This window comes from Abramis brama, assembly GCF_963993115.1.
Source record: "Abramis brama genome assembly, chromosome: 21".
Taxonomy (NCBI): domain Eukaryota; kingdom Metazoa; phylum Chordata; class Actinopteri; order Cypriniformes; family Leuciscidae; genus Abramis; species Abramis brama.
This window is the reverse complement of record NC_139983.1, coordinates 1,116,300-1,127,121: the sequence shown is the minus strand read 5'-3', so window position 1 is coordinate 1,127,121 and position 10,822 is coordinate 1,116,300. Positions and strand designations below refer to the sequence as shown.

The window sequence follows — 10,822 nt, the reverse complement described above, 5'->3', positions numbered from 1 at the left end:
TTCTAGCATGCACGCGTTTTCCGCGCGTGTCACGCAGGCAGTGAGCAAGCTCTAACCTGTTAACATGGGAGCCGAAATAAAAACGGACACGCCACGCAGCCAGTGTGTCGCCGACGGCTGCTGGCCTCAACCTCCGCAGACAGTTTTTAATGTTTATCAGACAATAACTACTCAAGATTTTGCTTTAGTATAATTTTCGGGACAATTAGGGCCAGATTCGGGATTCGGGACAACAGTTTAGATTTCGGGACGTCTGGTCACCCTACTCATAAATAATATCGATCAAACAGTGTTTTCAACCACGGAAAGAGGTAAAAAAAAACAGCAGGAGAACAATTATGACACAGAACGTTACAGAACGTTATACACAATATTTTTTAGTTACCCACAAAAGGATAAACTGGTGAGCAAAACTAAGGAACCTTTACTGGCACACAACTAATAAGTATAGGTCCCACTCCTAACTTAAAGTTATAGGCCACACACACACACACACACACACACACACACACGTGTCTCAGTCTCAAGCATGCTCACGAGTTGCAGCTGATGACAATTAACCTGAGTGAAAGAGAATAAGGGAGAGAAACGAAAAGCCCAACACAGGGAACACAAGCAGGCTCTCACAACAAATGATATTAGAACACCCTGGGACGTAACACCCTCCTTAAAAGTAATTATGAGTTTCTGCAAGCCTTTTTAATGATCTGTTGTTTGAGTAAAAATTGTATACCCCCTCAGTGTCTGAAACTTGTACATTCTGTCTTTGTATAGGTCAAAGCCTCTCTTGGAATGAATGTGTTCAGTGCCATAACTGCAGGACTCGCCATTCTTCTGATGTCCATACAGTTAGGAATAATATCAATGATGGATCCAAGTTTATATGCTGAGGTATTACAGTTCATATTTTGTATTCATGTGTAATGTGTTTTCATTTGTTTTTAATTTGTTTGTTTTTTCATTTAAAATTTTTAATTATATGCTAGTATGGCTTTCTTCTTCCTTAAGCCCCGATCAGACAGAACACATTTTTTGCAGTGATCGCCTTTTTTCAATTGTTATATATTGGCAGTGAGCGTTTTGCGTGTTGTTTATGCACCCCGGGCACCTTGTGTTTTTGTAGGAGCTCTCCGAGCGCCTGAAGCTGAAAAAAATGTGTGATCAAGTTTTTTTCTACTGTCCAATCGAATGAATGGAGAGGTGGCCCTTCCTGTTGTGGTGACGGAAGTTTACACTGCCTGGAACGTCGGGAGACTGCAATGATGAAATTTGTGTTGTCTGTCACGGGTTATTCAGAGCTGTACATCTCTGTTCCCTCCTTCAGGGAATGTGGGTTACATACGTAACCGAGACGTTCCCTTTCAGTCGGTCACATTTGACGTATTGCTGCCACATTCCAGTGCCCAGCGCAAGCCTCCTGATCCTTGGGGCACCTTGGGGCGGAAGATGGGACAGGGCTTAGGCCAGGGAAGTCTTAACTGCTGTTCTACATGACCCATTCAGACAGAATTGGATAACACTGGGAAAGCATGCCCTTTCAGTGGAAAGGGAATGCTGCAGAACCCACATTCTGCCCATAGGGAGGCATTGTGTGGAAGTTACACATATGAACTGGGCGTTAGGGCAGTACAACATATAGAATGTCACTGAGGTGGCTCTGGCGTATGTAGGCTCTGGCAACACCAGAGCGGGCTCTGCCAGGGGAAAGACACAGGCTCACCTCAGGAAGCAGTACCGTGGAAGAATACACATATGGGATCACCGTAGGGATCACGTCATATGTGACCCAGACTAGCACAGGTTCCACCAATGCACACAAGTGTTAGGCCTGGGGTGTGGGAGGAACTCGACAGGGTTTGGCTGATGGATTGGCACAGTAAGTCGACACTTCAAGGTGAATTTAGTCTCCTCGTGCCCCTCAGGAACAATGACAATCAGGGTGTGCTTTCCCAAGGATTTTCCGCCCACTGCATTGAGGAAACATGAGGGTGCAGGGAGACAGCCTTCACTCCAACCCATCTTGCAGGAAGGAAAGCACAGTACCGACCAAGCACCTTCGGGGGTCTTCTTGGTGAGAAGAATAACATTTAACGAACAGATTCCACTTCAGAACGTAAGCAGGCCTCGTAGAAGGCGCTCCTGCAGAAGTGATGGTGTCTACGACTGCTTGTTTTTGAATTGATAATGAGAATTGAAATGAAGGGTCTGACAACGGGCTGAGGATTTGGCGGCAGGGCGGGGTTGATTGTCACACAGAGTGTAGCCGGCTTACCACGCCCATCTCGGGACTCGGCCCTGAAGCCAGTGCTGAAGCAGCCACATACAGTGGGGAGAACAAGTATTTGACACACTGCCGATTTTGCAGGTTTTCCCACTTACAAAGCATCTAGAAGTCTGTAACTTTTATCATAGGTACCATCAAAAATCCAGAAAATCACATTTTATAATTTTTAAGTAATTCATTTGTATTTTATTGCATGACATAAGTATTTGATACATCAGAAAAGCAGAACATAATATTTGGTACAGAAACCTTTGTTTGCAATTTCAGAGATCATATGTTTCCTGTAGTTCTTGACCAAGTTTGCACACACTGCAGGGATTCTGGCCCACTCCTCCATACAGACCTTCTCCAGATCCTTCAGGTTTCGGGGCTGTCGCTGGGAAATACGGACTTTCAGCTCCCTCCAAATATTTTCTATTGGGTTCAGGTCTGGAGACTGGCTAGGCCACTCCAGGACCTTGAGATGCTTCTGACGGAGCCACTCCTTAGTTGCCCTGACTGTGTGTTTCGGGTCGTTGTCATGCTGAAAGACCCAGCCACGACCCATCTTCAATGCTCTTACTGAGGGAAGGAGGTTATTGGCCAACATCTCGCGATACATGGCCCCATCCATCCTCCCCTCAATACGGTGCAGTCGTCCTGTCCCCTTTGCAGAAAAGCATCCCCAAAGAATGATGTTTCCACCTCCATGCTTCACGGTTGGGATGGTGTTCTTGGGGTTGTACTCATCCTTCTTCTTCCTCCAAACACGGCGAGTGGAGTTTAGACCAGAAAGCTCATCAGATCAGACCACATGACCCATTTGCCTCATCAGACCACATGACCTTCTCCCATTCCTCCTCTGGATCATCCAGATGGTCATTGGCAAACTTCAGACGGGCCTGAACATGCGCTGGCTTGAGCAGGGGGCCTTGCGTGCGCTGCAGGATTTTAATCCATGACGGCGTAGTGTGTTACGAATGGTTTTCTTTGAGACTGTGGTCCCAGCTCTCTTCAGGTCATTGACCAGGTCCTGCCGTGTAGTTCTGGGCTGATCCCTCACCTTCCTCATGATCATTGATGCCCCATGAGGTGAGATCTTGCATGGTGCCCCAGACTGAGGGAGATTGACCATCATCTTGAACTTCTTCCATTTTCTAATAATTGCGCCAACAGTTGTTGCCTTCTCACCAAGCTGCTTGCCTATTGTCCTGTAGCCCATCCCAGCCTTGTGCACAGGATGGGAATTATACCGCGGCCACGCGGCCATGGCCGCCGTTGCCCTACACTTTGGCCTTCATGCCCCGTGAAAAAAAAATCATCGTATGGCCACAGTGGCCTGTGTGCCCTGGCCCTGTCCAAGTTCCACCCAAGTAGTCTCTGAACTTCAATTAGTTTGTGGATTCGCGCAGGTGCAGTGTCATAATCACATCGATGATCTCACGCATCAAAACAGCAGTGCAAGAAGCATGTAAACGTCAGCACCAACAGAAGAACGACACTCTGTTGTCGACACTGGTGCATAGATATATACACTAGATTTCGCCTTGGCTACGGCATTCGTTCATGAACTGCCGTAGCCAAGGCGAAATCTATATGTCTATCTATGCACCAGTCTGCGCACACGTCACACAGCAGGAAGCGCGGGCGCCCTCAGATCACTTGGACGTCGCTGTGTTAACTTACAAGAGGTAAAAACGATATAAATACTGTTCGTTTTCTCACACAAACCGCTCGTTTCGTGTCTTAGGCCATCAATGTGTACTTACGATGGGGAATTGTTTAATTTGGACGATGGGGAATTGTTTTAATTTGGACTCTGTGGATGCTTTTTGAGACCGTGACCATAGACCTGCATTATATGACTGACAGACAAGAACGGTTTGACCTAAAAATATCAAAATCTATTTGCTAGTAGATAAGTGCCTTTTTCAGAAAAGGGCCCTATGCAAGGTTCCAGAGGTAACGGTAACTATTTTTTTTTTAATAGTTCAAAGTTACTATAAGATTTAATGTTATTACCTTGACAAACTATAACTTACATCATTAAAAAGATATAAGACTCACGTTTCAGTATTTGACCACTATTGTATTCTGAGAAATTTATATTGACAGTTATGTCTTAATTTGTGTCCAGAGTTATGAAATGCAAAAATGAGTCGATACCTTTAATATGAATTATGAGCGTCAGACGCTCCCATTCATAAAAAACTCCTGTGCTGTCGTCATGAAAGCAATTCACAAAACAACGTCCCTCACGGCTTTTAGCTCAAAAGTGTGCAGATTTGGAGAAATATTGATATATTCTCAGTTTACATAAGATTTCTATTGACAGGAATAATATTTTATTGAATTTATAGCCAAATGCGTCGATGTAATCATTATGAGCGCTGTATACTGATGTGCTGTGTTTTCAATTCATACCAGCAGCCTGAGGGCGCTCTACTGAACATTATAGTCCATATTTGAAACACATGAAGAAGAGCGTTCGACAATGCAGGAAATTATTAATTTATTGGCATTTGTGTTGTTTCTGAATGCTTTTATTGGCATTTGTGGTGTTTCTGAATGCTTTTATTGGCATTTATGTTGTTTCTATTGTTGTGTGAGGGTGTATACCTTCTGGATGTAATGGCGCTCTCTCTCTCATTAAAAAATGTTTTTTTTATTAAAAAAGTCATAATCCATGTCTTATTCCAAATTAGGATGTTATGCTATCAATCTGAATGGGAAAACCATCGAATTGTATGATGGCCTTTGTGCCCTGTCATATGGCCTTGGTGCCCCTAAAAAAAAAAAAAAGGTGGAGGCCAAATGGCCTTGCCCCTAAAATTACATAATTCCCACCCTGCTTGTGCAGGTCTACAATTTTATCCCTGATGTCCTTACACAGCTCTCTGATCTTGGCCATTGTGGAGAGGTTGGAGTCTGTTTGATTGAGTGTGTGGACAGGTGTCTTTTATACAGGTAACAAGTTCAAACAGGTGCAGTTAATACAGGTAATGAGTGGAGAACAGGAGGGCTTCTTAAAGAAAAACTAACAGGTCTTTAAGAGCCGCAATTCTTACTGGTTGGTAGGTGATCAAATACTTATGTCATGCAATAAAATACAAATTAATTATTTAAAAATTATACAGTGGGATTTTCTGGATTTTTGTTTCCGTTTTGGATTCCGTCTCTCACAGTTGAAGTGTACCTATGATAAAAATTACAGATCTCTACATGCTTTGTAAGTAGGAAAACCTGCAAAATCAGCAGTGTATCAAATACTTGTTCTCCCCACTGTATAAAGCAAACCCAGCTGCATTACTGTGGCTGCATATGCCATATGCCCCAGGAGCCTCTGAAAAAGTTTCAGTGGGGCCACTTTCTGCTCTTGAGTGTATTCAAGCAGTTCAACACTGACTGGACACGTTCCTCTGTGAGGCGTGCCGTCTGGTTTACCGAGTCCCACATGGCTGAGGTGAGTGAGCACCATGTCCCTGTGTTCGCACAACTGCTCCTGAGACTGAGCTAGTATCAGCCAGTCGTTGAGATAGTTAAGGATGCGAACACCACACTCTCTCATAGGAGCAATGGCCGCCTCTGCGGCCTTCGTAGAGATACGAGGCGACAGGGACAGCCTGAAGGGTAGGACTCTGTACTGATATGCTCGACCCTCGAACAAAAAAAGCACAGGAATGGCCTGTGTCGCAGGATGAGACATAAAAAGTGCACATCCTTCAGGTCGATTGCTGCAAACCAATCTTGGGGACGGGTGCATTAGGAAATGCGTTTCTGCGTTAACATCTTGAACGGGAGCCTGTGCAAGGCCCGACTCAAGGTTCACAGGTCCAAGATTGGCCGTAACCTACTGCCTTTCTTGGGTACAATGAAGTACGGGCTGTAGACACCGGCCTTTATATCGGCTGGAGGGACCGGCTCTATTGCGTCCTTCGCCAGTAGGACTGCGATCTCCGCATGCAGGAAAGGGGCCCGTTCGCTCAACACAGAGTTGAATTTAATGCCTCTGAACTTGGGCGGGCGCCGGGCGAACTGAATCCCATAGCCGAGTCTGATGGTACGGAGAAACCAGCTGGACGGGCTGGGAAGTGCTAGCCAAGCTCCCAGAGATGAACCAGGGGGACCAGAGGCACCACAGACGTACCCGCAGTGGGGCAGCGAAGTGGAAGACAGCTACTCGACTCGGAATGGGGTCTGAGTGTGCGGTGCAACACTTACCTGTTTCCACGGACCGGCAGGCGATGCGTGAGAAGGCATACCCAGGTTCTTGAACTGCACCAGGCTGCTGGGTGGCGATGGAAGAGGAGGACTGAGGGTAGCAAGGCTTTATAGGGTTCCTCGGCCAGCTCCACACTGAGGCCTTGGTGGAGGCTGCTGCTGAGGCCTAGCGGGAGTGGAGGTGGTGGCAGGGGGACACCCTCGGCGACAAGCAGGTGGAAGATCTGCGACATATAATTGATCATAACTCGTTATCGTTCATCATGACCGACTGGGGTGGATTCCTGGTGGGGAGGCTGCAGGAAATCATTCGTCGAGCAGCTGTGGGCTGGCATTTCCAGGGCCGACCACTCCAAACCGAGCGACAAGTTCAAGCCAGGCCCTTAACATCACCTGGCTCCTTGGGTGGTAGGAGGTGGAGTCCTGCATGGAGCCCGATCAGTCCTCTGAAATTAAATCTGCCAAGGAATTGGCTGGGTTCTGGTTCTGCCAGAAAGACTCGGGAGAATTAATGCTGTAGCATAGACATTTATTAATGAGCTCAGCAAGCAATCAAATTCTTTGGCGGAGGCCCCGTTCATGACTTGAATTCCAGGGGTATTGAATCAGCGACTGCTGACTGAAGATGAAGGCAGGGGCGCCGCTCACCCCCCGAGGCGATGAAGGGGGCCATCTGGTGGTGGTGGGGTGGATGGAAGGGAGGGCGTCTTGAAGACTTCAGGTTGGAGAGGAGAGCCCATTTAGTGATGTTGGGGATGGTGATGGTGGACACCTGGGTGGTCGTGATGGGGGGGGATGGAGGAGAAGATCTGTCTTAGTGGTGGTGGGGAGGAAGGTGGTGGCTGGAGCAACAGCATCTGCGGACTCAGATATGAGTAAGTGCTGCCCTTTTATGCTACAGCAAGAAAATGAATGGGTAGTTGAAGAGGCAATTAGTGACGTAAATGATTGAGTCTCCCTGGCAGAACTTGCGCTAGCTTTATTTATCACGAGAGGAAAGCATTGGGGAATCCTCTTGCTGCAGGGAGAATGAGTCACTCGGGATATCACCGGCATGAGCCTCAATTAGTAGTCCCGTAAGCCCAACCCCGCGACTCCATTGCTTCTTGCTCTCAGGCTCTGAGAGAGAGAGAACAGTGGCGAACGAGGGGCGGAGCCGCTTTGCCCAGAAAAGCGACTTGTGAGCGCAGTAGCGCAAAAGAGTTTTCCTATTTTCTAGTGACCCAATACAAGTGAACCGTATCGATAGGGAACCTAAACTTCAGAAGGAATCTTTTGGTTTGTGTCTTTTCTTTTTTTAAGCTTTTTTTATGCCTCAGTTACCATTTATTGTCTTATTGTCTTCAAAATTTGTCCTGTTCAAGAAAGGTGTATATAGGTAAGGAATAATGTATATAATGAAAATAATGTTTTCTTAATTGCTTTATTTTTCTTATTGCTTAAATATATATACTGATTGGTGGGACTCTCATAATTAGCTCAAATTATGCATGCTTCTCAATAAATTTTGTTGAATGTTTTGTAGTATTTTAGTTTGCGGATCGTTGGAATAATGCTGGTGTTCACCATTCCTCAGTTCATCATCTCCATCTGTATCTCAGCATTTGCCTGCAAAGCCACCTGTAACCAAGACTCTACACTGGTCAATGTGGCACTGAACTAGGTAAATCATTCATTGGTGGTTTTATCCCAACAACCAATAGTTATTTGTGTTTAAGTCTATGTTTTTAGAGAATTATCAAATCCACTAAATAAGCCACAAACAAAGGTAAAGCTAGAAGAATGAAAAAGAAATGTAAAGTCTCCAGAAGGTTTCATGGTAAACTGCCTTTATCATTGCTTATCATAAAATAGATATAGGAAATATTAGTCAATCACAACATGCTTTATTGTTTTTCTATTTTTCAGTAAAAATAGTCTGTATGGTGAGTGGTTCTTGTTAGTAAAATTAAACCTGATAATGAGTGTCTTGTGTACTAACATATCTTATCTGTTACTCCCAGGGATACTGAATCACAGTGAGGAGATCCTACCAGCCACAGTTTATATCTTTTCTAGTGTTACAGGCAAGAATATTTGTCTTATTATACTTCTGCATGAGGCAAGGCCCAACATTTTATTAGGTATTATATAATAATGCTTCATTTGAAATGGATGAGAAAAATAGCTTATCTGCAGAAAATCTGCAGCTTATCAAAAATAAAAATGGGGCGTCTTTCAAATGAAGGGTTAGGCTGTTGGAGTTTCCAATGCCGACAAAAAGAAATGTAAAATGCACAAATAATGTGTTACTTCTGTATCAATTAAATAAATTACAAAATAAACAACTGAATAAATTAAAATTAATGTCATAAAATCACAAGTCTGTTTTGATTTCATGGTCAGAATCTTGTCTTGGAAAATAAAGTGGATGTCTCCAAAAAGCTCTAAACTAATTTTAGAACTGTTATGTGAGAATAAAGACAGCATCAGTCAAGCGTAGACCATTTAAAAAGGTTAAATACACAAATAAAATATTTAGCTAGGTCACAGCTGCATCTGTCTCAAAAAAAAGAGGAAAAAAGATGTGATTTGATGTTTTTGATCGATCTGATGTTATTGAACTGTGAAACCAGCATGAAGAACTATCTTTGCTTTGAATGATCTGAATATGCGTTCTCGGCCACATCAAACCACGACTGGCTGCATGTTCAAGCGTGAAGTGTTTAAACGGGCTGTACGCGATCACAGCTGAAGAAGAGGTTGTTATCTAGCGAAACGATAGGTCATTTTTGAAAAAAAAAAACTTTTTACCTTCAATAGTTTGGATTGAGCTGATCAACAAACGGACAGGGAACTACGTCATCACGTTGAAAGGTCACGCCTGCGCCAGCAGAAGTACCGCCCCACTGTTTACAATGCGACCGTATGTAGGAGGATAGTTCAAATAGTATTGTTTGCTATTATATATATATAGTAGGCTAATAGTATTCAGTGAATATGAATATGAATAGTATATGAATAACATTCTGATGAACATGAATAGTAGTTCAAATAGTATTGCCGGCGTGACCTTTCAACGTGATGACGTAGTTCCCTGACCTTTTGTTGATTTTCATTGTTGAAAATTTTCATTTTGGGGTGAACTAATCCTTTAACCGCAATGGTGAGTCAACAAATCTAATTTTTACTGTGTGGACTTGTGTGACATTGATACTTAATTTCCCACGAAGCTGATCGCGGTTACGTGTCAGTTAAACTTTTCATCTCCAATCATGTCTGTATTTGTGCTGTCCTGAGTTGAAAGATGCAAATGCAAAACATTTTTGACTACTTTTTTTTTTTTTTTAAGGGTGTGCGCCCATGAGCACCCACGGAGGAAAACATAAATCGGCGCCTATGCTCTCATTAATGTTACACTCATTGCTAATGGGTAATATTTCAGATTTGTTAATACAAAAATGGCAAAAAGGTAAATCAGGATTTAATTTAGTTATTTTAAGGCCTTTTTCCATCATTTATTGATAAATCAGGGCCCAAATACAGGATTATTGTGTGTTTTGAACAGAGACACGTCTGTTGGTGCTTTTAATCACAGAGATTTTTGTCCTCAATCAACGGCTATAATTAATGCTACCTTGTAGATTTTATCAGGAAGGGCATCAACATAATCTTTAAAAGTATAAAGCAAGCTCATATGAAGCAAGCTCCTCCTTAGCAGTTCTTCACGGTCCACACACACACACACACACACACACACAGAGAGAGATACGCCATTAGAGCGATCAGACATCCTCATCAACAACTCATTTCAGGTAAAATATTTTATATACATCAACTGAAAATTAACATCTATAGTTTATTTTATTACTAGTGAGTCTTAGTGTAAACGGTTGTTCATTTATTGTTATACTTTGGCGCATACAATTATATTTATTAGTTTTGGATTTGTTTGGACATTAGGCTACAAAATATACAATCATGAATACTGTGAACAGAGTAAATTTGAGTCCTGTGATGTTTCGGAGGAGAGGAAGACGTCTATAAGCTCATGTAAGCCTTAGTAAAGCAAGTATCACGGTTTTATCAGTCACTCTGGACAAGGGCATCAGATAATGCTTTAATCATAAATACTGTACATGAAACACAGAAAATAAAACAACCTTGAGTGAGTTGTGAACTGCAGAATGTGAACGCTTAATTACAGGTGAAAACTCTTCCTAAAATGGAAACCAGCAGGATCATCTCCTCTGATAAAGCTACAGTTGTCATCCAAGTAAATCCACAGGTGACACAGAATATTGTGACTGGTGATGATGGACAGGAGACCAGAGGAGCACAGCCCAGAACGGCTCTTAC

General features: G+C 43.4%; 1 long non-coding RNA gene across 1 annotated transcript; it reads left to right on the top strand.

Annotated features, from left to right (window-relative positions):
- The first annotated feature begins 589 nt into the window (after nt 1-589).
- Nucleotides 590-8,524, top strand: LOC311071971. The gene is made up of 3 exons (XR_014603959.1): nt 590-891; nt 8,010-8,147; nt 8,488-8,524. It is a non-coding gene; the product is annotated as an uncharacterized lncRNA (long non-coding RNA).
- The last annotated feature ends 2,298 nt before the right edge of the window (nt 8,525-10,822 follow it).